General features: G+C 46.2%; 1 protein-coding gene across 2 annotated transcripts in view; it reads left to right on the top strand.

The window, feature by feature from the left end:
- The window catches only part of RTN1 (reticulon 1), a 120954-nt gene that overhangs the window by 81323 nt on the left and 16388 nt on the right, over positions 1–23243 (top strand). The gene's annotated exons all lie outside the window — the stretch shown is intronic.

The following is a 23243-nucleotide window of genomic DNA, read 5'->3' as shown; positions in this document are numbered from 1 at the left end:
CCAGTTAATGCAATTCAGCTGCCACGTGACAGCTTGTTATAACTGTCAAGCTGTGATAACTCAACCGGAGTTGAGCTGGAGAAACCTAGAGACGTGCAGGTCATGGTGGTGGAAATGAGCAGTGTGCACACTGGCAGATTTGTGCTGTACATGATTTCTATTCCACTCCTCCCAGTTGCTTTTTTTTTCAGGAAGGGAGGAGTGAGTTTGGCACTTTCTGGACTCAGGAGTGGATACAGGGACAAGGAGAGATGATAGATGGTCAGATGTTGTCTCTGGGGTTCTCCCTGAAGTCCTGGTCTGGTGGGAGCATAGCATGGTCTCCTAAGGGAGGAGCAGTCACTTAGAGGAAATGCCCAAGCCCTGGAAAGGATTAGAGCAAAGCAAAGAACAGGAGATTTTCTCACCTCTCCCCAGATGGTGGTTTGCTTGGGCAGTGGCTGGGATCAGTAACCACCAAGTGCAATGACTCCCTTGCATAATTAGGACCATGCGCACATACCAGAGCGTGATGTTGATATGACCTTCAGAAATGTCTCAATAAATCTCATGCCCTTCAGATCACAACCTGTGCTGTTCATAGCCTGAGCGTTTGGCCCATTTCACCTCTGGCATCTGTTTCCTTTCCTGATTTTTGGCTGTGCTTGTGAAAGTTACTCCCAATGTGTTGAGTAAGGTCAAAATTTTAACATGTAAGTGTCAAAGCAACTTAAACATAGTGGCTGGATGCTCAGAGGTGCTTTTAAAATTGGGCATAGCTTAATGTAGGAGGATCGTACGTCTTCTTTTGGGACTGCTATCCACTATAGTGCCTGTGTGTGAGTTAAGTATGGAGCTATAAAAATTTATAGGCTTTATCCTTCTGTTTTCATATATCTTCTCTTTAAGAGCAAAGGACTGCCTCTGAATAGCTGTCATAAGTCATAACACTCAAACAGAAGTATACAGACCTTTCTGATAGCTCTAACACTAGATGGTGTTTATAAAATGTTTCTGCCAGGTCAAGATTACATCATGACCAGTAAAAAAAGCCCCAAACAGCTTCTTGTATACAGGTGCCTGATGGTTATGTCAAATGTTTAAATATCAAAGCCATGAATGGCGAAGTCTAAGCCAAACACAGTGAGTTGATGGGTATCTGTATACAAACAGGAACCTGCTGAGAAGAGGTCTGAAGGAGAAAGATGTGCAATGTGTGAAGACCTATCTCTGCAAGCTGGGCTGCACAAGCCCACTGCTTGCTCTGCCACTGTCCATGTCCACACCCATGTCCATGCCCTGCCAAGCCAAGCACCCAAGGTCGGCTCAGTCCCGCTCCTGAGGAAGGAGTCTCTGCAAGGAGACAACTGCTCTGCTTACGAATGATTTTTCTGTTCATGCGGACAAACCTCAGCTGCAGATCACTCACAGTTGAAGCACGTTTTAAAAGGCAAAATCCTGACACGGTGTCCCTTTCTTTGTCTCTTGGCATCAGCCATCAATGACTCAGCTTTCAGGCAAGGCTGTGACACCGATGGTAGCCAGTTTTTTCCAGATGCCTGGATATAGTGATGCTTTTGCCTGGGTGCTCCCAGCAGATCTCAGGGATTTGTTATTGACAGACAAATCTAACATCTATTGATAGCTTTTCTGTGGCTGACACAATATATAGTAAGGAGAGATGTTTGTTCTGGGCATACAGAAACAAGAAGGAAAAAAACCAACCCATATATAATGAAAGGGCAAAGTTATACCGCCTGCAAGGCTTTTCCATAAATGGTGCTAAAGAGCTTTCTCCGTACCAATTTGAGATTTTAGCTCAGAAGGTGTTAGGGAAGTTTATATACTATAATGCAAATTAGGTGAAGGAAAACCCAAAACATTTTGCTTTTATTAACACCAAATATTTTGCCTCAACGCAATCTTCTCATAAATGTAGTGATTTGCAGCGGACTTCCGGAATATTTTGTTTTCTGATCTACTGGAAATGCTGCTTCTGAGCCTCTGCAGTGCTCTGTGAGCTGGGAATCATGGGTTTTCACCAGTTTCATTCATTAATTCAAATGAAGATTTTGGATTCATTTCAGGTCAGATTTAAATTTATGATTAAGGTCTGGTGATATAGAATACATCTCTAGGTCTCAAGGAGAGGTGAAGTACAAACACCACTGAGCTGCCTGTTTCAGGGTGGCTCTAAGTCTTCAGATGTTAAGCAGAATAAGGACTTCCCTGAGTATTGCTATTTGTTTTTGATAGATAGCGTGAGGTTTAAATTAACGTATTTGACTGTAGCAAAGGGTGGGCGTGTGATAGGAGATCTCCATTGGGAATGAAACCTGGAGGTGGGTATTGATTTTACTGGTGTTTTTCCTTGGCTTCTGAGAGTGCACTGCTGATTGGGACATAATGGCAATATTGACTGAAAAGGGAATTTATTTTTTTTCTTTTCCTTGGGAGACTGCTGTGTTCGTGTCAGTTCAGAACAATATAGAAAATAAGGGACATGCAATGATCCAACAATTCAAAGGGTTTTATTTCCCCCCTGAAAAAAGAGTGTCTGGTGTTTTTGTCACTTTAACTCTTAATCTTATCTTGATTACCAATTTCTTTCCGTTTATTCCTCAGCAGTAATTATTTTTCTGACTCTCTTGACCTTTACCCAACTTGGGCAATTTTGTCCACTGTTTTTTCCAGAGAGGTATCACAGATATCCTCTCTTCCCCCTCCGGCTCTGACAGCAGCTCGATGGTTATATGGGAACAGTAGCAGTGAGAGGTCATTCTGGTGTTTTGCTTTCACAACGTTTCATTTGTGTGTGAGGAGTACAGACAAATATGTAAAAAACCTAATGCTAGAAGAAGACAGGTTGGTTTGGATGGCAGTAACCTTCTACCTCCACCACAGGTCTCCCAGATGCTAGCCTGCCTGTGGTGGGGACATTTGTTGATATCAAGGTTGCTTAAATCAGCTCTAGCAATGAAAGCAAAGGCTTGTCATTTTGGTAGTGATGATAGATCTCACAAGTGCTCTGAGTCGGGGAGGCTCCAGCTGAGCATCGTTTGTGAAAATTTGGCGTACAAAGATCTTTGTGCTTCTGAAATAGGTGTTTCTCTGTTCAAGAGGACTGGGCATTTGTTTCCTGCACATTCAGGGCTCAGAAGTCACAAAGCATGACTGATTTGCAAGGCATATTACGCAGCAGTGAATATTTCATGGGGAAAAAACCTTGTCAGTTGGGTTGCTTTTAGATGAAGGCTTTTTGCTTTACCAGAAACCTCATTTTAGGGTTTATTTTCCTTGCAGCTTCAACTTGACTTACAGGTTATGCACTGAAAGCCCTTTGGTATCACTTGCTTAGAGAAACCCTTTCCCAGCTGGTGCCATGTGATTTTATGTGGAATTGGTGATCTCTTCTGAAGGTTTCAGCTGGTGTTGGAGTTTGCTTAACATTGCAGCTCCCCGTAGGAGTCTTCTGCAACTTGGACACTGATTAGGTCTGCCTGCATCCTGCCAGTCCTCCAGTACTTCCCTGCAATTCTCTAACATCACTGGAAAAGATGTGCAAGCTTTCTCACCGTTCATATGGAAATCCACAACTCGGTTCATTAGAGTGCAAACTAATGTGAGATGTGACCTCGGGAGCCCTGTAGAGCTGGGGTAACTTGAGAGGCACAAAAAAGACACAGATGATCCGTATTACCTTTGCAAAAATCCATGTCTTCAAGAGAGAAGGCTTCTAAGGCAGCAAATTTAGCTTGTGTTACAGATTTGGCATTAAACTACCCAGACTACAAGGTAAAGAAGGAATCTCGGTAAAGACTGTCCCCTTTCAAACTGGATCCTAAAGAATACTTTGCTAGGGAAATAGCTCTTGGTATTGCTACATCACCTGGCTAGATGTAAACACTGTTGGAGCAGCACATTTCATACAAATGAGAAGAATTTTTTTAATTGCTCATCTTCTGAATAGAAAGTGCAATGGGATTGCAAAATTTAAAGGAAAAAAACAAATGCAGATTTCCAAGGTCTGATACCACCCACCGCCTGGCTGGTGGAAATTCTCTGCCTTGCTTGATGTTACTTGGGATCCGCAGTGGTGTAAGATCAAAATCCAGCCTCTGACAATCCCAGAGATGCTGTTTTCACAGCGACTGATTTAAAAGGAACCTAAGATCTCTGCTCACTCAGAGTGCTGTTGGCAGAGGCAGGCATTGTACAGATAGGTTTTTCTGCCCTGTTTTAGCAATATAGACAGTTCCTTACAGAGACTGGGGGATGTTATTGCATACATCCTAATGAAATGCTGATAGCATCCACAAAACAAGGGCTGTATCTGGGCAACGACCAAGGAGCAGGGTAGGAGAGCTTACAGAAAAGCCAGTGGAGATTAATAGTCAGGATTTCTGAAGGTTACTTTGTCGGCTAATGTACCATTGAATCATGAGCAGCTATGCTTACTCGCTTAGGTTAAGTGCAAGAGCTTTCCCAAGAATGGAAGTAACATCCCAAAGCAGGAGAATGGGCTGCCTTTGCTGTTCGTCTCAGACGCCTGCACTGGAGCTGCTGGAGCTTTGCTGCTGCCACTGAAACAGCAGGCCCGTGTATACCCTTAGCTGAAAGAGAAAGGTTTATTGCTCCAACCAGGGAGTCATAAAATGAGTGGGATTTAATAAAAGCCGTAGTAGCAATTGCGCCTTCTGAAACGAGCGCTCACCTCTACACTTTATTTCAACAGACAGTTATTGCAGCTGGATATGGTGTGCTGACTCGGCTGCCTGGTGCTCTCAGACAGAGTAATTGCACATGCAAACTGGGTCAGAAATTGTGTGTGCTGTTACGTCTGATGTTCCAGGGAAACAGTCTGAGTAGTGCCATTTTTGGGGACTGAAGTAAAGATGGTTCAATCACAGTGGCAGGACTACTAGAAGCAGTGATCTTACAGGTTTTGTCCATGCCGAGAGCCCCAGTCTTCTCAGCACTGATGGCTGGCAGCAAGGGACAGTGAAACAGTCCAAATCTCTAGGCAAAGTGAGAAAGGAGATTCTATTGTCATCTTACAGATGAGATGCTGAAACATGTGCACACCCGTCTTAAAGCCCCTTTGTCTAGAAACCTGGCAAAAAAAGGACTGAGACTGACTAATTTATCATATGATTAATTGATTTGTTGGGTGTGATGAATTGATTTCACTGCAATAACGCCAGGAATACACAACAGAACTGGGAAATGACCTCAGGTTTTTCTGAATCCTGGTTTGTGAGATCATCCTTATTGCCTGGTTGTTGACCCTTACATCCAATAGATGTCTGTAAAAAAGTAGTGGGTTTCTCCATCATTCAAAGTGGCAGTGAGCAGGAGCAGCAAGGCACCATGCATCGAGCAGAATGGTTAGCAGCACACCATTTCTATCAAAGGGGTGATTTACATATATATAGCTGTATTTCCATATAGCTATGATAATATGCTTTCTACTTGTACATCTTGCTCCTCCAGCAGCAATGAAGGGGATATTATGTTGGAATGAAGTTTAAATGGAGAAAAGGGCCAAAGAACCGATCCTGCTAAGTGCTGAAGCAGCTTTGGCACGTGCTTAATGGTGCTGAATTATTCATTGAGCTGGCTGGGCAAACTGACATTGCAAAGGGAAATAAATGAGGCTGCTGGAAAGATGTGTCAGCCAAATGTCCCAGTGTCAGAGGATCTGTCCTGGGATTCCACCCCTTAAGTGCCAGTTGCCGCTGGGTGCAAGCCTTTTGTAAAGGAGAGAGTGAATGGTTTGGCCCTGCACACAGGTGTGACTTTGGTGATGCTCGTGGGCCCAGACTAGCTCAGTCTGTGATGGGAGACCTTCCCTTTGAGGGGAGGTGTTGCAAAGAGCAGAGAATGGCCAGAGGCGTTGACGGGGCAACTGTGATATAGCAGGTAGAGCCATGAATTCTGGAAGGTTTATCCTTGTCAGCCACATCTGTCTGGAGAACATGCCATCTCCTCTTACCCCTTTTAAAGCTGTCTTGCTTTCTTCTGTTCCTGCAACCCTGGTTAAAACTCAATCACAAGTTTTGCAGTGTCTTTCCCCAGTGCTTCTTCTCCGGGTGAGAGCCCTTTTCTCTGACCAATCTCGGCAGCTCTCTGCACGTATTCCCCCTTCTTCACATCAAATACCACAGAAACATGTGAACAATGTCTCATCAAGCTGTTCTGCGTTACACCACTGTGTTTTGAGGGAAGGGAGGGAACTCAAGTCTCATCTTTAGCATGGTTAGAATCTACTTCTCAGGGACAGTCTGAGCAGAGGCATTGCATTTGCAGTATTCACTGCATTACAACACATAGCAGTATCTAACAGGAGTGTCTGGGATGAGCAGTAGCCATCTAACACGTTCCTGATGCTACATGGCGGGGGCTGAAAAGATCAATGTGATAATGATGGACTCACAGGCCTGGCTATGCTATGGTTTGAGTCCTGCCTGGGGAGCAGAGTCACTTCCTGGCACCTCTCTGTCTGCTAAGACTAGAAATGTTGCCTCAAACACCATGTAAATGGCTCTGCTACATATAGCTGAGCTCTCCCGTGTATTCTGGAAGAAAATATTCAGAGCACTTGGCTTCAGCTCCTGTTGTTGTTGCTCTGATTTGGAGATGCTGGCAGCTGAGATTTCAGGATTTTTTCAGATGCAAGCTTTGCTTTTGCCCTGTGGGCAAGGGTGGAGTGCAGATCTGCAGTTTCTATTCATGGATTTGTGTCAGGCATAGATATGTATCATACCTATATTATAATTCTATACCTAAGCCTTCTCATCTTCTCCTGCCTGCTCTGTGCTTGCTCAGTGAAGAGCATTCCCAGTGCTGCTAAATGGAAGTTTTGCAGAGAAAGCAAGGGAACAATTGTGCAGCAGAAACTGTCAGACGCAGAAGCACACAGCAGGAACTGTCTGGGCCTTTGCAAAGCCAACATCAGCATGTCCAGCTGTGCTCAGCTGCATCCAAATACCACATCCTTGGTTTCTTTGTGTTCCTGCAGAGTCCAGTGCTCCTTCCCGTTTCCAGAGCCGAAAGCAAAGCAAGGCCCTGTGCCATCCCCACCAGAGCTGAGCCCCGCTCACACCCAGGGGCAAGACCATCCCATCCACTTCCAGAAAATGCCGTGAAACAATTGTGATGGCTGGAGTTCGCAGGTGACCTGTCTCTAAAGATGTCTTTGCTGGAGTGTTCTGTGGCGGGCCCAGAGGTCCTGGTCCCCATAACTCAGGACAGGGATTCATTGGAAGGACCCACAGCCCCCACCCAGCTAATGCTCAGGTTTCCCTGCAATCTCACATCCAGGTCAAGCCAGGCGTGACCAGGCACGTGGGCCAAGTTATCATCGTCATCCCTATCAGCACCGTCTCGGGAAAACAAGGTACACACAAGGAAGCATGCACAAAGCATATGCATCCTAAAACACCAAGGTTTGTGTCTTCCCAGGATCAGTTCTCCCTTCCTCAGAGACAAACCCTAAGAGATGGGGAGAGTCCATCTCTGTTAGCTTATCTTGGGTAATCCCCACTGAAGGAAAAAGAGATTTGAAAAATCAAATGGCTGAAGAAGGTTCTGCTGCACACTTTGGTTTTGTGCATTTTTTTAAAACAAGATTTAACTGCAGGGATTTGACTCTTTCCAGAAAGGTGAGAATACAACACACTTTTGGCCATCACTCCTGCAGGATTTCACTTTTGCTGACCAAAGTGAAGAGTCTGTAAAATGCTGGGGCACCCTCTGTGTATCCTTTTAGCATATTTCAAACCAAAATAGGAAGAGCTGGGATGTAAATATTTACCAGAATTGTGTATCAGAGAGCATCTAGGGATCCACATTTGGATAATCTGCATTGCAAGAGAAGTCAGGGGAATAGCAGATGACTTTGAAAGGCTGTAGTGCTAGACATGTTTCTTAACATGCACAAATTGCTCCCTGATTTCATAAGGAAAAAGAAAGCTCTGCGCTGATTATTGGTTTTAGATACTGTTTTAGTTGTAGTGCCTGGAGACACAATCAAGATCAGGATCTTTAGTTAGCCAAGATAAGAATATGCAGTAAGGTCCTCTGCTTGGGCAGTTTGCAGGATAAATTTCGGTCTAACGAGGATTGCTTAATGCCTGAAATCAGGAAATTCTACCATTTTGTGCTGGCTGAGGGTCAGACCTGCTTTGTCTGATGCACACTCCTTTTTTCAGTCCCCCAATTCCCTCACCATGGTGTCACCCGTCGGGTAGAGGGGTGGGTGGAAAGGTGAGGGAGAGGGGAGACAAGCGAGGGGGCTGGGGTCTGCTCTGCTTTGTTCCCAAACCTTTTCCATAATTGGGGATCCATTTGAGAAGTGAGACTCACTAAACTCTTGGGGTGATGAGTCACTACATGCCTGGCAATGTCAGTCAGCCCTGTACCCCAACTGCACCTGTCCCATCACGAAGAGGAAAGATGAGGAAACGTATCTAATATTTTCTCTATAAAGCAGACATACAGAAGTCTGCCCACTTCTGCAGAAAGATGAGATGAGTCTCTCCTCCTCTTCAGGAACGGTTTTGGCCCATTACTTGTAGATGTTGTGAACAGCGGACATCCCTACCCTTGCACATGTTTGCTGCATGGTAAGATAGGGCTGCCTTTATGCCCCAGGGCTCTCATCAGTCTGATTCGAAGCTGCTCTCATTCCCCTTATATTTGAACTTGGCTTTAAATATAGCTCATGGAGAAGGATGCAGTGGCTTTGGTAGGAGATGAAGCACAGCCAGTGCAAACACATGATTCCTCCTGCCACGTACCTAAATGATGCCTCTGCTATACGTTAGAGGAACGGAACTATGTAAGGGCTGGAGGACCAAACGATCTGCCTTAATTATTCATCATTAGCAGTAAATAGTATTACTTAAGAGCTGCCCTTCTTAGCCTGAAATATTGACTGCTAGCCTGTTTCTTTCCTTGGTTGCTACCATCCAATGCCCTGCTGTGTTTGCTCTGGAAGTGGGCCACTCAAAGGTCTTCTCCATCAAGCCGGTTCCAACCCATTGCATCCCGCAGTAACCCAGGGTTCCTGGACATCCTTTCAGGGCTCTTGCTTGCAATAACTCATAACAAGCCAGCCAGTGCTTTGCTCCTTGTGTTGGTCCCAAATGCGTGCTGGGTTTCCCTTGCTGCGCTCCATCGATATCCCCCTGAGCCTGACTCAGATGCTGTGTATGATACGTTCAAGGGAAGAGTTCCCACTGGTAGTGCCAGCACGCCTTACTATCATCTCTATTTCTCCCTGAGAGGCACAGGCCTTGTTTACTCTTCTTTTAATAACACAGATGGTTTTAATAGTTCTCTGCCTTCGCCCCCAGTTCTTTCTCCTTGTCTGTAGTCTGTTCAATGCTTCCTTCTAAGTGATGGCTTTGTCACTTAATCTCATTAAAACTTCTCTTCATTGAACTGTGTGAGCTGCTTATCAGACCGTAAGCCTAATCTCCCGTTTGTAATTAATTTGTTCTGTGCCTCCTACAATTTGGCATCATTAGATAATGGCATCACTCTCAAGGTCACTGATACACAGCACGAGGTAAACACCCGTGGCTCCAGCACTAGCTGCCCTGCTAGCCTCCTCCTTCCCCCTCTTTGCCACACTGCTTGATTTTATTGACAGCTTTTTCCCTTTCTCTCAACCAATTTATGATGCGTTTCGGATGCTTCCAGTCCATCATGTGCTGCTATGTGACTCTGCAGAGCGATATCCCACACTGTCTAGAGGCAAATGCTTTTCCGTTGTCCTTCAGACTCATCCACACTAGTTCTCCACTAGCCATCCAGTTCATTCCTACTTCATCCAAGGATCTGAGTGTACTGTTCTTCCTTTGCTGAGCTACATGTTGGTAAAACTTGCAGAGCCTTGTCCTTGTGGGCTCAGGGATGGGAGCGGGATACTGGATCCTGTCACCTTCAGGCCATTGGGCCCAGTGGACACTCAATGGTCCACTTGTCAATGGCATAGGTAGAAACAAGCCACAAATCACTGTTATAATTTGATGTCCATTATTTTTAAAAAAGGAAGAAATCCTGCATTACCATAGTTCGTGGTACCAACCAGTACCACCAAGCAACTCCTGTTGGTGGGATGAAGGAAGAAACCAAGCACTAACCAGACATGAAAGCGAAACCAGTGCTTCCCAACTCACTGCAGGTCCTGCTGGGATGCTGGTACTTGGCACCACCACAGACTTTGCCTCCAGCCTGTGCATAAAGATGTTTGCAGGGCCCTGCCCTGTCTAGGTCTGCTGAGTTGAACCCCACTTTAAGCAATAAATTTCACAGGCTAGAAAAGACAAGAATGATACCTTTGGTGATACTGCCATTTGTTCATTGGGATTTGCTGGTGTAGATTTGTCTGGGACCTTTGCAGGCTGTGGTAATAGGGTCAGTCCTGGTCCAAGCTAAGTCTCTTCATTTTCCCCAGTAGATTTATTTTCACCTCATATATTTCCCTGTTCGGATGTAATATCTAACAAACTCAAGTTGATTTGCCCCCTTCTTTCAATTTTTGCTGTGCTCCCTCTGAAAGCTATCTACTAAACTTAAGTAATAGATGCACACAGAGCTGTCGTTAGATCATAGGTATTGGTATTCAATAGAGTATTGACCACGGTATTCAGAAATCTGGCATTCGGGCAACTGTAGAGAACAGCTCCAAATCCATCACGCAGAGCTGTGGGGAGGAAATCTCACAAGCACTAAAAACTCAGGATTTTTAACTCACTAGAGTCTGCAACTATATTTTCTAATTAGCAGTTTTCGTAAGCGTGCCTGATTTTCCTTGCCTGGCAATCAAGAAAAAAAAAATAAATCTAATGCTGAGAAATTCTACTGCCTTTTGTGAGAAGGCAGGCTGCTGTAAAACAGATATATATTTTTCTGAGAGGTGGTAAATGTAGGAAGGACGTTTGGCATTTGCTCACGTGATGGCTGCACATACATCATCCCTGCTACCTTGCCAGGAGCCGGCGTGAGGCGACCGGGTAGAATCTAGCTCAGTCGCTTGAGAGCAGCTGTGCGGAGCGGCTGTGTTCGAGTCGCTGAGTGCAACATTTTGGGTAAGAGGCAGCTCTTACCTGAGGATATATGGTAATTACTCCCAGTGAAATGTGCCTGGCTCAGCAGCAAGAAGATGTGTTTGCAACATGCTTGCAAGCTGTTAGGAACTGCGTGTTTTGTTTGAATGCTGCGATGCCTCAAGATGCTTGTTCAAGGCCAGGAAAACTTTGTGGTTATAGTCAAAAATAAGTTTCTGCTCAAAGGACATATTGATAAGAACAACTGACTGACAGACAGACTGACTTCAGGAGACTCACTCCTGAGATCAGAACCAGGTTCAGATCAGCAGACAAACCTTCCATTTTCCTAAACAATCCATGTTTCCTAAACCATCCTTGTTTTGGTCTCTGTCTGCAATACGCTCCTCCAAACCATGCTGAAAACATCTTTTTAATCCATTTATATAACTCCCTTTGTGTGCTGCTCAGCCATTCTCTGTGCTCACACAATCACTACACCAGTGTGATCAACAAAAGAACAAAAATCATTTTATTCAGCGCATACTCCTTTTCCTCTGAGAGTGAGCCCAAGTGTGGTCTCATTCATCTTCGATGAGCTTGGACCCCGGTCCAAAATGCCCAAAACCAGCATTGCAGCACTAAATATCAGCTATCTACTATCAAAAAGGATTTTTTTAATTTCAGTTTTGTTTTATTTTTAATGATCCATTTGTCTCTTCAGACTCGGGAGCAGGCAGTGAGATAGCTGTGATTTGCAGCCGCAGGCTGCCCGCTCCCTCCTCTGCTTCCATGGAAACACATGTTGGGTGAGGCGAAACCAGGCATAGACTTAAAGTACATGATTTCCAAAATACTTACTTTTCCTTGCGAGGAGTCCTTTACCTCCTGTTTGTACAAAACTCCAGGTGAGCAGGAAATCCCTTTAGGGAGAGGCAACTGGTGTTGCTGCAGGGCTTGAAAGCATCCTCCCTGAGCACCTGAACATGCCCCTTTGCTGCTCAGAGGTGAAATGCATGAGGCAGGGCAGGGACGGTCGCTTTTGGAGCTGGTGTCATTATGGCTGAGGCAATCGAGGTCAGGAGGGTTCAGCTTTAATGTAATCCCTTTGCATTACCTTCATCTTCTCCCTGGAGAGGTGAAGATCATACTCTCCTCTGCACTTTGAGACCTCAAAGATTCCCAATTTACTCATGTAATAGTTCCATGTGTCAGCTGAGCAGCCTTTCTCCTCCCTGGGTCATGGTAAAAAACAGGTTATTTGCAGTTTGAGGGCATAACGAGGGAGGGCTGGGGAAAGGGCTCACACAGACCTGCATGGCATAGGCAGGGCTCAGTAACAGCTTTTTGGGTGGCTGGAGTGTTTTCTATGAGGAATTGATTCAGGAAGAAAGAACTTGTAGGAAAAAATGGACCTTAAGTGACAGCCACCAGCTCTTCCTGCATCTCTCATGCAGCAATCTCTCTCTAGAAGGGCTCTCACCCTGCAGGGACACCACATCACTCTGCCACCAGAGGCCAAGCTGGAAGTCCACTGCTGCAGGCGTGACTCCATGGGGCCTGATCCTGCTGTGGTGGCCAGGTCCTGCTGTGGTGGTCTGGTTTGCAGGATCTGAGCCTCACCCCTGGCAGCCGCACACCCAGTATCTTCTACTTGACCCCTGTTTGTTGGTGAGAGGGAAAAAAGCCTCTTAGATGTGGTGCCTCTAATGAGGCACTGAGGCAAACGAATTCCCGGGTGCTACTTACGCGGGATGTCTTTCCTACATGGAAAAGAAGGGTATTTTATCCTCCGTCACTTGCAAAGGGTCCAAATTTTGAAGACTGCTTCTCTCTGTGGCAGCCTAAGCACAAAGTGGGGCAGAAACCTTTTCCAAAATAAACCCAAAGCCAAGCCCTTTCGGCTGCAAGACAGCCTCCCATTTCAGTGTCCGGGAAGCCCATCCATCCTTGGCCTCTTAACAAAGCCCCATCTTAGGCGCTGAGAGGTAAAAATAAATGTCACTCCACGCAGTCTGATGATTCCACAAGATTCATGTTAATCAGAGACCTTCATTAATTATTTAGCTTCAGAAATATGTGCCAAAGGGTTCTGACACTTCAGATGTGCAAAGTAATTGCCACGTTTACTTCCCAGCTAATGGGGAGACCAAAATAAATTGTACTGAGCTGAGTGGGTATGCATGGTGTGCAAGGGGGGATGGGCCGGGACCTTCCTGACCTTGCATGTGGTTTCGTCCGTAAACTCAGAGCCCACAGAGCTTCACCGTGTCTCAAAGGGCTCAGGGTTGTCCTGCTGTGTGTCACCGTGGGCTGGGCATGTCACAACACTCAGCCACAGCTACCTCCATCATCCCCTCTGTGTACTCCTATAAACAGCCTGTCTCTGTGCATCACATCTCCCTTTGCTTTCTTCCCGCTCCAGGGTTGCTCTGGCTCCTCGAGGCAACATGGGGGCTGCTGGTTAGTTTGCTCTGAGTTGCCAGAGCAGGATTGGACCCTGTGTTGCGAGCGGTGCGGAGCTGCACCCTGCACGCAGGGCCGTGCTCCTCCCTGGTTGCTGAAGCACATGGTGACAAGCAGCAGCTCTCCCTGGTCCAAAATAAGTAGGTCTCAACTGCAGGTTTGCAACCTGAGGAAAACAAACAAATGCAGAGCACTGTGGCTATATTTATCTGAAACTTAGATGCTGTGGTTCACAGGAAACTTTGATCACTCTAAATGTCAGGCAGCCTGGGAAAAAAAAAAGAAGAAGAAGAAAAAGCATAGATAAAAAGCAATTATTTTGGAAAAGGTGAGAGCTGCTGCTTCCAAAATGAAACACAATCCCTTCTTTTCTGGCCCCCAGTACTAAACATCCTTATCTAGAGGGCTGATGTCTCTCGGCTTCAGGCTGGGGGTACTCAGAGGCTGAGGTTTCCAAAGCCCAGACCTGCAGGTGCTGAGGACCAGCAGGACGCAGAGACTCTCCTGGCATTTAGCAACGGCCAGTCACGTCGACCATACCTGTGAAGGATGAAGTCAATCCCAAACAAAGCATGGCATTTGGGTTTGGGGTTTGGGGTTGGGGTTTTTTGCATATACAAAGATTGTGGGTTTCTTGAATTTATCATTATGTAATATTAATGTAATGCCATCTCTGATTAGTTTGCAAGAAATTAATTTTAAATATCTGGCATACGAAATGCAAGAACTTTAGATGGGACACAGGGATATTGTGCTTTTGGTCCCATTTTTTTGTTAAGAATGAGGTATCTGATACAGTACAAAGGGGTATTTGGTGGTACCTGTCTCAGTCAGGGAGTTTCAGCAAAGCCTCATGTACTTAAACGTTTGCAAGGAGTGAAACACTTAGGGAAAGCAGTTTAGAAATCCCAACAGACCTTTTGCAATGCTCACCCAGACCTATTTTACTATTCTCTTTGGAATTCCCCACTTTCTGCAAAAGCCAAACCTGTTGCAAGGGAATTCATGCAGAAAATGCAGTATGCTATCCTTCCACCTCGCACTGTTCATGTGCAGTGCTCTGGGATAACAGCTATTTCTGTATCTCTGCAAATCTACACTGTTATTCTGAAATCACTGCTACTTCTACCATATCCACTATTCGTTATTAAGGCAGAGTGGTTAAATGTACTGTGATATAAGGAAATCATTTTCCCGTGTTCAGTTTTGTCCAGTGAACTGTCGTGCTGCTTATTAATTGATAAAGACAACAAAATAATTCCATTTTACATATACACATTCAAACTCACCCTATACCTTGTATTATATGTTCACACTCATCCCAGATTAGAGGGCTATCATTCCTTTGCAGAAGCAATCAGGAAAATGTGGCTTATGGTGTTTAACAGTATCATCAGGGAAATCTGAATTCCTTAGGCTTTCTAGTTTGGTTTTCCAAATGTGAAATAGTTTTGCTGATCTGTCTTTAATCCTTTGGCCTTAAGAATGGGAAATGAAATTGTCTTTTCTCAGATACTCAACGTCAGCATCCAAATCAGGGCTTTCTCATTGTGCACAGTGAGGGGGAGCGAGGATACATGTTATTCAAGTACTCAGAATTGGAATCTGTTTTTCAGAGAGAAACCTGTTTCCACAAGTTCAGTGCGTTTATCTGGGTTCTGCATTTTTTTCTTTTTCCTCATTTTGCACCTGTGTGCATAAGATATCTGGTTTTAGGGATGACTGATTTTAAGTTCCTAATGAGCTGGCTCCAGGGTGTGGATTTTTATTGCATATCTTGCTGATTTGATGCTGGAAGATTGCTTGACCTTGCTTATGGTATCTTCCATAAGACATATACATAAGATCCATCCTTTCCTCTTCCTTCTGCTATATGTGAGGGGATATGCTGGGGCAGGGCCAGCCCCCCAATACTCAAACCATCACTGCTTTTCTGTGTAGCTCTTCTTCCAGCCGATGTCCTAAAATGCCCCACAAAACCATTTTCCCTGCTCATTTCCCCAGTAAACACAACTCTGACCACTTCCCAGGCAACACTTCTGGCACATCATTTCCTGATCTAATTCTTCTAATTACCCTAGAGGCCCATAATAACATTTAAAAATCAGAGTGCTGCTTCACTGTCCAAAGTGTTTCTCTAGCCAGTGCTCATATTGGCTCTCACCAGAGCCCTGCTCATATTCTCTTTTTGCTTTCCCCCTCCCACAGCCTTGCACTGACATTCCTGTCTTACACACCAGTATTTTATGTCCTTTATGTCTCCTTTTTTTTTTTTTACCTTTGGACTGTACTAACACACTCCTCATTCACCAGCCCTGCACGCCAGTGTTAGCGTTGCCGCAACAAGCAGCCACACTCGCTGCCTCCTCCACCCTCCACCGCCTTTGCAAGCACCGTAGGGTTGCGTTTGCTCAGGACAGGAGCGGCTCCTTTCTAACCCATCCTGGCCCAACCCGTCCCCCCTTCCTCTGCAACCTGCACCAAGATTTTTCCATATTAGCAGCCAACTTCCCAGCCTGAGTACGATCTAGAGCTGTGACTCGGCGAGTGCCGTCCATCTCTTTGCAGAGAGCATTTTGGTACCCAGGTGTCTTGCATCCTTGGAGGAGGCGGTTGTGACTATTGCATCCAGCAGCGTATTAGCGATCTGTTGCTGTTTTCCGGGGAAAGCTGGGGTTGCCATGACGATTGTGTGTTGGTCCAGCGTGCACGGCCACAGCATCTGCACACCTCCGCCACTAATGCATTTATCCTCCCGGCCCCCAGCAGAATGGGGTGGGGACAGCAATGGGGGACGCAAAGATGTCCATGCTGAGATGCTTGAAGCAGCTCTCCAGCACGGTGCAGAGGGGTGAGCAGCTCAGGGCCTGCTGGGTGACTCCCTTCCCCAAAGAAAATGACATTTCTGGGAGAACAGGGGCTGGGGAAAAGGGCTTGGGCTGCGATAAGTTACTCTGCACCTTCGCCCCCCCCTGCCTGGTTTGGGCCGGCAGGAGGAGTGCTGGGTACAGGAGCAGAGGAGCCAGCAGAAATGCTGAAAACCAGAGCCCATTTGCAAGCACCCCTGGCTGCCTGTGAGAATCCCAGCCTGAATTAAGAGCTTGTGGCACTGCCGCAAATGAAACCTCAGTCTCCTGAGCCTCTGCCTGCAGGCTGTTGGTTTAATTTGCAGTCGCATTTGCACAATTTCTCGTTGTATTTCGCACTTGGACAGAGCATCGCAGCCCTTGCATCGGCACCTGGAGCTTCGAAGCTTGGGCTTGATCCCAGTAGGGCAGGAACGAGGGGCGACCCCTGTAAGCTGGAAGCAAGACTTTGGGCATTTCTGTGGGCAAATCTTTCCTGGGGGCTGCACCAGAGCTGCCTCAGCCCAGGACCTGGATGGGCAGAGAAGAAAAGGGCAGGACATGACCAGACAGGACCTGTCTAGTGCTGCTGTGTGGCAGAGCTGTGTTGGGGTGGCACTTTGTCTGGGCTCGCAGCAGGGCTGCCTGCCTGGGACACGGCTCGCTCTGTGCATCACCGTGCCGCGTATCTGCATGCTTGTGCTGGCGTGGTCCCTGCTCATGCTCTTACTTCTGCTCTTTCTGCCTCCTCCTTCCAGCAAAGCAGCTCAGAGGGGCTGTGCCTGCCCTGCAGGATGCCAGCAGTGCAGGGGGAGAGCCAGTGAGATGAACTGCTCTGGGGCCACCTCCTCTGGCCCCAGCACAGGACCTTGCCCAGGCAGGGACAGGGTCCCTAGTGGCTTGTGGCACACCCAGGTGGCAAAGTCCAGGCTTTTCTCCCCAGCTCAGGCACTGGCCGCCAGACCTTGCTTTGAGAATTTGCTACAAGTGTGTCTTCATCTCTTCCGGACATGCTTGGTCAAGGAGGAGGATCAAGGAGCATCCTCCCCTAGCATCTTTGCCCAGCATCAGGCAGGTTTTCACCATTTCCAAGAGGAATGCAATCCCAATTCATCTTTATGATCTTGCTTGATCTCCACTGGTCCAAGAATGAAAACCAGTAACACCAATCTGCAAGTTGTATTGCAAAAAGGTGTGAGGCTCCTTTGCTAGAGCAGCAGATGTTGTGCTGGGTACTACAGAAACAAAGCTTAAAAAGCAGATGATGCCCCAAATTTAAATAGACCAAGCAGACCCAGAGACCTAAGAGAGATTATTCCCAAGGTCATGTAGGAAGGCTGTGGCAGACGCAAGGACTGAACATAGATCTCCTGAGGCCCAGCCACACCGTGGTCTCAGGACTGTCTTCTCTTTTGTCTTCCAGTCCATTAGGAAGATCAGTTAATGAAATGGAATTAATAACGCCAGCTGCAGCACCAGCAACGCTGTAAGGGAGACAAATTTAGCCACACAAGCTTAAAAGCGGCAGGCTTGGAAATGGGGGTAGGCTGCAAGCGCCGTAACAGCCTGCTGCAATGGGGGAATGCAGTACGTCAGCCAGAGTTTTAGGGTCTCATCAGCTTTACTGATCAAATCTACATGAAGATGTACCAACTACCTCCTCCAGAGGAGGGAAACACCCAATTTTAAGGTCCCCAGCAACTGAAAAATAGTCCCACTGGAAAGAATCAAAAGACTTTTCTAGGTCAATGGCAGCAATTGAGCCTTCATTTCTATGATCCTCACGGTTCAAAAATAACATTAAAGAACCATCCACTGCTGAAGAGCCAAGAGTAAATCAGAACTGATTCTTATGTGTTAGACGTGCTGTTGCCTGCAGTAGTTGGTGAGCTCAAAAGGCACTGCAGAAGTGCCATCGCTGGGATGAAGAGGATCTGTGCCAGATTCGCTGAGGGACATGCACATCAACAGTTCAAAAAACAAAACGGAAAGTTGTTTCTTAAGAATAGTCCCAAATCTAAGGACTTCCCCCCAAATGGCTCACTCACTGGGATTCAAGGAAAGGCCATCTCATTCCCAGGGAGCGAAGCAGGTGCTAAGTGTGTCTCACCTGATTCTTTCACCCACTAATTTGACTCTTGTCACATAGTCGTTGCCAAAGACCTTATGATAATCTCAGACTTTGAGCAAAAGTGTGTTTGAAGAACAGATCTGCCAAGCAGAAAGTGAAACTGGCCGCAGAGCAGAAGCTTAGCAATACACTTCCTGTCCTTGCGAACAACCCAAATATTTTGATTGATGATTTTAAAAAACCCTCATAAACCCAGGCATTTCAAGACTTCTAAAAGAAATCACAGGGAAGCTGGAACATTATGTGACATGCCAGGACACAGGATTTCTTTTGTTACAAGTATTTGCCTCCAGACTTAAATTGCACCAGTTTAAGATCATACTGTCTTTTTTACCAGCTTATTGATTCCTTTTGTGATCTAAAGACCTGAGAAAAAAAAATTAACTGATCACTGCATTACATCTCCTAAGAGAAAATACCAAAGACCTGGGGCAAAAGACAGCAAGGACAGAGTTGTCTATGTCCCACCTATGCTGCGAATAGTGATGGACCAGAAATAGCTGTCAGCATCTCCAAGATCATGGCCTTTTCACCTGAGCTGCCTCTGAGTGACTCTGCAGCCCAGAAAATGAGTTGTGCAAGAAGAGTGCAAGACAGCAGGAAGGATGAGAGCTGAGCCAGGATCTGGCCCATCCCTCTTGCTATTGACAGCCTCCTCATGAAAATGTAATTGCTGGCTGCCCTTGGCTTGGAGTACTCAGGCAAAAATTCCCCATTGCTCTTTAGAGCTTCGAGACATATTAATGCAACTTTTAAAATAGCATCCCCTCTATTTTTGTTGCTAATGCTAAGAACAAATTAGCTTAGAAGAAAAACCCAATGATCTCCCTTAATGCTATTGTTCTCCTAAAGTGCTAAATGTCAGGATCTTACAGCACCACATTGCAGATTTGGCGCTGCCCTCAATGTGTCCCATGATGCGTTGATGCGGAGCGATGCAGAGCGCTGTTCTGAAAAACAATCAGTCCAAAGTGTCTTCAAAGTCTCTTCACTTAGAGCAGAACTGGTGACGGTTTCAGCTCAATCTTTGAGTTTGTTATCATTAAATATTCTTTGAAACCAACACTGATTTCCACCCTGCCCTCCAGCAGGATTGTTAAGGGACAGCCCTGAATTTTAAGGCCATGTGTGGTCCTTCTCATGGTAGTACAGTGGGTACTTCTGAGCTCTTATGGCCTGTTATGTCAATTCAAGTATATTTACCTAAAAACCCTCAAGTGTTGCTAACTCTGACCTCATCAGAGCTCATCAGTGGTGCACAGGCAGGCTGGGTCACTGTGAAAGTGGGAGGACCTTTGAAGGGAAGTAAGGTAGGCCTGGAGAGCTAGTCCTGATGTGGGGCTTGTTGTGTCCCTGTGAGCAGCACAACACTGGTGGCCCACACACCACAGCAGGGTGCCCGTGTCCTTTGCTGAGCTGCAGTCTCCACATCATCCAGCAATCCCTGCTGGGGTTGGAGGGGTGGAAAGGAATGAGGTAGATAGCAATACCCTACTCTTGTGTTAACTTGACCAGAGGTTTCCTTCAACAGCAGGTTAGGATGGGCTGAAAGCAACCAGATAACTTTATTTTACTGAGTCCTTACCCCACACATCCTACATATGGGTCATTATCTGCAGCAGAGCTACTTAACAGGCAAATACTGATGAGCCAACTTGACTTGTGGCTGTGCCATCAACATTGAGCTTTAGGTGACCTCACTAAAACATCTTAAGACCTGTAATCAGTAAGATCAGTAACACCAGTAAATAGGTAACAACTGAAATTCAGCAACATCATGTGGCAGAAGGAGGCTTCCCATGGACAGTGCTCTGAAGGGAAGCAAATTCCACTTACTCCTTTTAATCCTACTTCTCTTCATGATCACAGGAAAACTCTCCTCCAGCGCCGCGGTATCCTGTGGTTGATGCCAAGATCTCTGACCTGTGCATGTCTCACCCTTTCAAGATCCAGGCAGTGCTGTTTATTTGTGCCTTCCCGTCTGCTCAGTAGGTGTTTAGTTGGTGGTCCTGGTTTAGTTCTGTTGCAAAGAAGTAGTTCGCACCCTCAATCTATTGATGGCCAACTGCTTAGCCCTAATTCTGGCTCACTGTTTAACTGAATGCATAATTTCAATTCTTATTGTAGAAACACATTTTTTATATCAATTGCCATTTTAGTCCTGGATCCACCCAGTGCTGATTGGGATTTTGTTAAACTTTTTGTGCACGGCTATGTAGACACACATACAGTGTTAGTCTGTCAGAGGGGGTGCTGCCTCTGTCCCTCACCTGACTTGGCTCCTGGGACAAGTGAGTGCACGCTGGAAGACCTTCTCAGCCCATTTGAGTTTTCTAAGTATGTTCACCTCACAGTTCCAGCACCGTTCCTTCTCTGACACAAATGCGTTGTTCTTGTTACTGGTGGTAAAGCGATGGGTTCTGGTGCCCATGAATTAAAATAGCTCTGGAAGTAGCGTGGGACAGTACAATCACAAGGGCCAGGTCTGAACAGACACTTTTGCAAAGGGAAGTAAGAATTTAAGCAGGAAAACTGATGGTAAGGCTCAGTTTTGGTAGCCTGGGGAAGGAGATGGAGACCTGAAGTCTGGGGCAAGAAAAATACCTACCAACAATGAAGGAAAGGAGAAATCACTGTTTCATACAAAACCAGGTTGTTAAATGTAGATGGACCTCTCTTCTGTCCAAGGGGAATTTGTCTTTTCTACCTGGCTGAGAAATGCGGGTCACAGTGAGGCTAAGCAGAGGTTTTGAGTCTTCTCACTGCTGCGTTGCTGGTGGTACACTCCCAGTACCCGTGAGTTTCACTGATGCACTAAGTTTGAGGTGTCTTTGGCTTTTTTTCAGGGACTTCAGGATTTAGGAGTTTCACGTTAATGACAGCTCTGTTTCATACACTGCTTGTAAATACCTCATATTATGGATTGGTGCTGGGAACCCCATTGCAGAGCTTCAAAACATATCAATAGGGATATTTTCTGCTCTTACAAAAGGTCTAAACCAATCAGTATATGCTGAGAAATCATCCCTTGCCAACCTGTTTCTTCCTTTTTTTTAACAAAGCCAGGAAGTACACAAAATCAAGACCTGTAACATTGTTTGTAGATGATTTAATATTACTATATGCAATTGAAGCCAGTTCTGCATGGATTAGTTAATTATTTCCCTGTTATGGGACTGAAGATGCCGGATTCAAGCCTAAGCAAGTCTTTTTGGGGATTTCAAAGCAGGTTTTGAAACACGAACAATAGCTATTGGTCTCCGTAATCCCAGCAGAGTTTCCTAGGTAAGGGTTAAGATCACGCTGTGGTGAATCTGTCCTTAAATTTTGGCTTTCTTCTATGAGATGTGTTACCTGAGGGAAGGATAAGTGACCTACTACTGCCAGTTGGAGATGTCTGTTAACTCCAGCAGTAAAGACAGTTTGGTTTTGGAGCCAAAAGAGCAGAGAGGTTCAAACTTGGTTCCCCATACTGATGTGTTTGTGACCCACTGTGTCTGTGCTGGTGTGTTTCTGTATAAAAAAGCTGAACTTACTATAACATGGCTAAAGTAAAAATATAGCGTGATCTAGAAGAATAAATACAGCCTCAGAGCTGAGAGGTCCCCAGCTGGGATCATTTGGCCAGCAATGACTGGACAAAGTCTGATATGCTGTATCTTAGGTCACTCTCCAGTGTAATGGGGTGACTTTTTGGAGTTCCTTTGTGATAAATAACCACCCCAAAATCTGAAAAGGCAAACAGGTTGTGTGGACAACATTTTCTTTCCCAGTATTTGTCAAATATGGTCATTGCTTAAGTATGACGTCTCTGCAAGGCTACTTATAGTAGTTTATTGATGGGGAAACTGAGGCAGAGGCAGTGTCTTACGGGTGGAGGAGTGTTGGGGTTGGTGTTAAAATCAAGCTAACAGTGGGCTCACAGTTACTACAGAGAGCACACGCTTTTTCACAAATTGTCCTGTATACCTGCACCTCGAATCCTGGTTTATGCAGCACTTCGAGCAGCGAGAGGAGGCAGCGCTCACACCCCGCACCCCCTAACCTGGGTGCAGCTTGCGGTGCTCGGCATTCCAGTGTAGCAGGGCTTGGCACGAGGGGCTGGGGGGCCATGTGGGTCACCCGTGCCCGTGGGTACTCACGCCTGCAGGGGCAGAAGGGTGATCCCTGGTGGTGTGGGTACTCTGCTATTTTCTTCTGTTTCTGGAATAGTTTTGAAAAAAATGGGGGTTGCTCTGTTGGGCTTGGATCCTGACCTTGGTTTTTCTCCTGCCTGCTCCTCGACCTGACCCAGCTGGGCAGAGGAGAGGGGGGGCATCAAAACCTGGAGGGGCTGGGTGAAATTTGGCCCTCACAAAAAAATGAAGAAAAGATCAGACTTCATCACTCTCAAGAAATTTCTGGAACACGAATAGTCACAACCATACAGCCACGTAGGAAACGCTGCTCACCCCCCCCGCCCCGCCAACCCCCCCCCCCTCCTCCACCCACACCCAATTTGTTTTTATTTCTTTGCCGTCAGGTTGCCTTAACCATTTCGATGGCTTGGGAGGCTAAGCTTGCCGAGCGCAAGCTTTTGATTTGAAAGGGGACTGCATCCCCTTTTCAAAGGAGCCTGCTCCCTAGGGCAACCACATCACACTGCTGATTTGCTGCAGTGGAGACCGCAGCGCGTACAATATGCCCTCCCCCCTCCGCCTGTGCTGCTTACAGCATCAGTCCGGAGCCGAGCGGGGAGACGGGAGCGATACCCGCTAACCCACC

The sequence above is a fragment of the Leptosomus discolor genome, chromosome 3, assembly GCF_034619465.1.
Source record: "Leptosomus discolor isolate bLepDis1 chromosome 3, bLepDis1.hap2, whole genome shotgun sequence".
NCBI lineage: Eukaryota > Metazoa > Chordata > Aves > Leptosomiformes > Leptosomidae > Leptosomus > Leptosomus discolor.
This window is presented reverse-complemented; position numbering and strand designations above follow the sequence as displayed.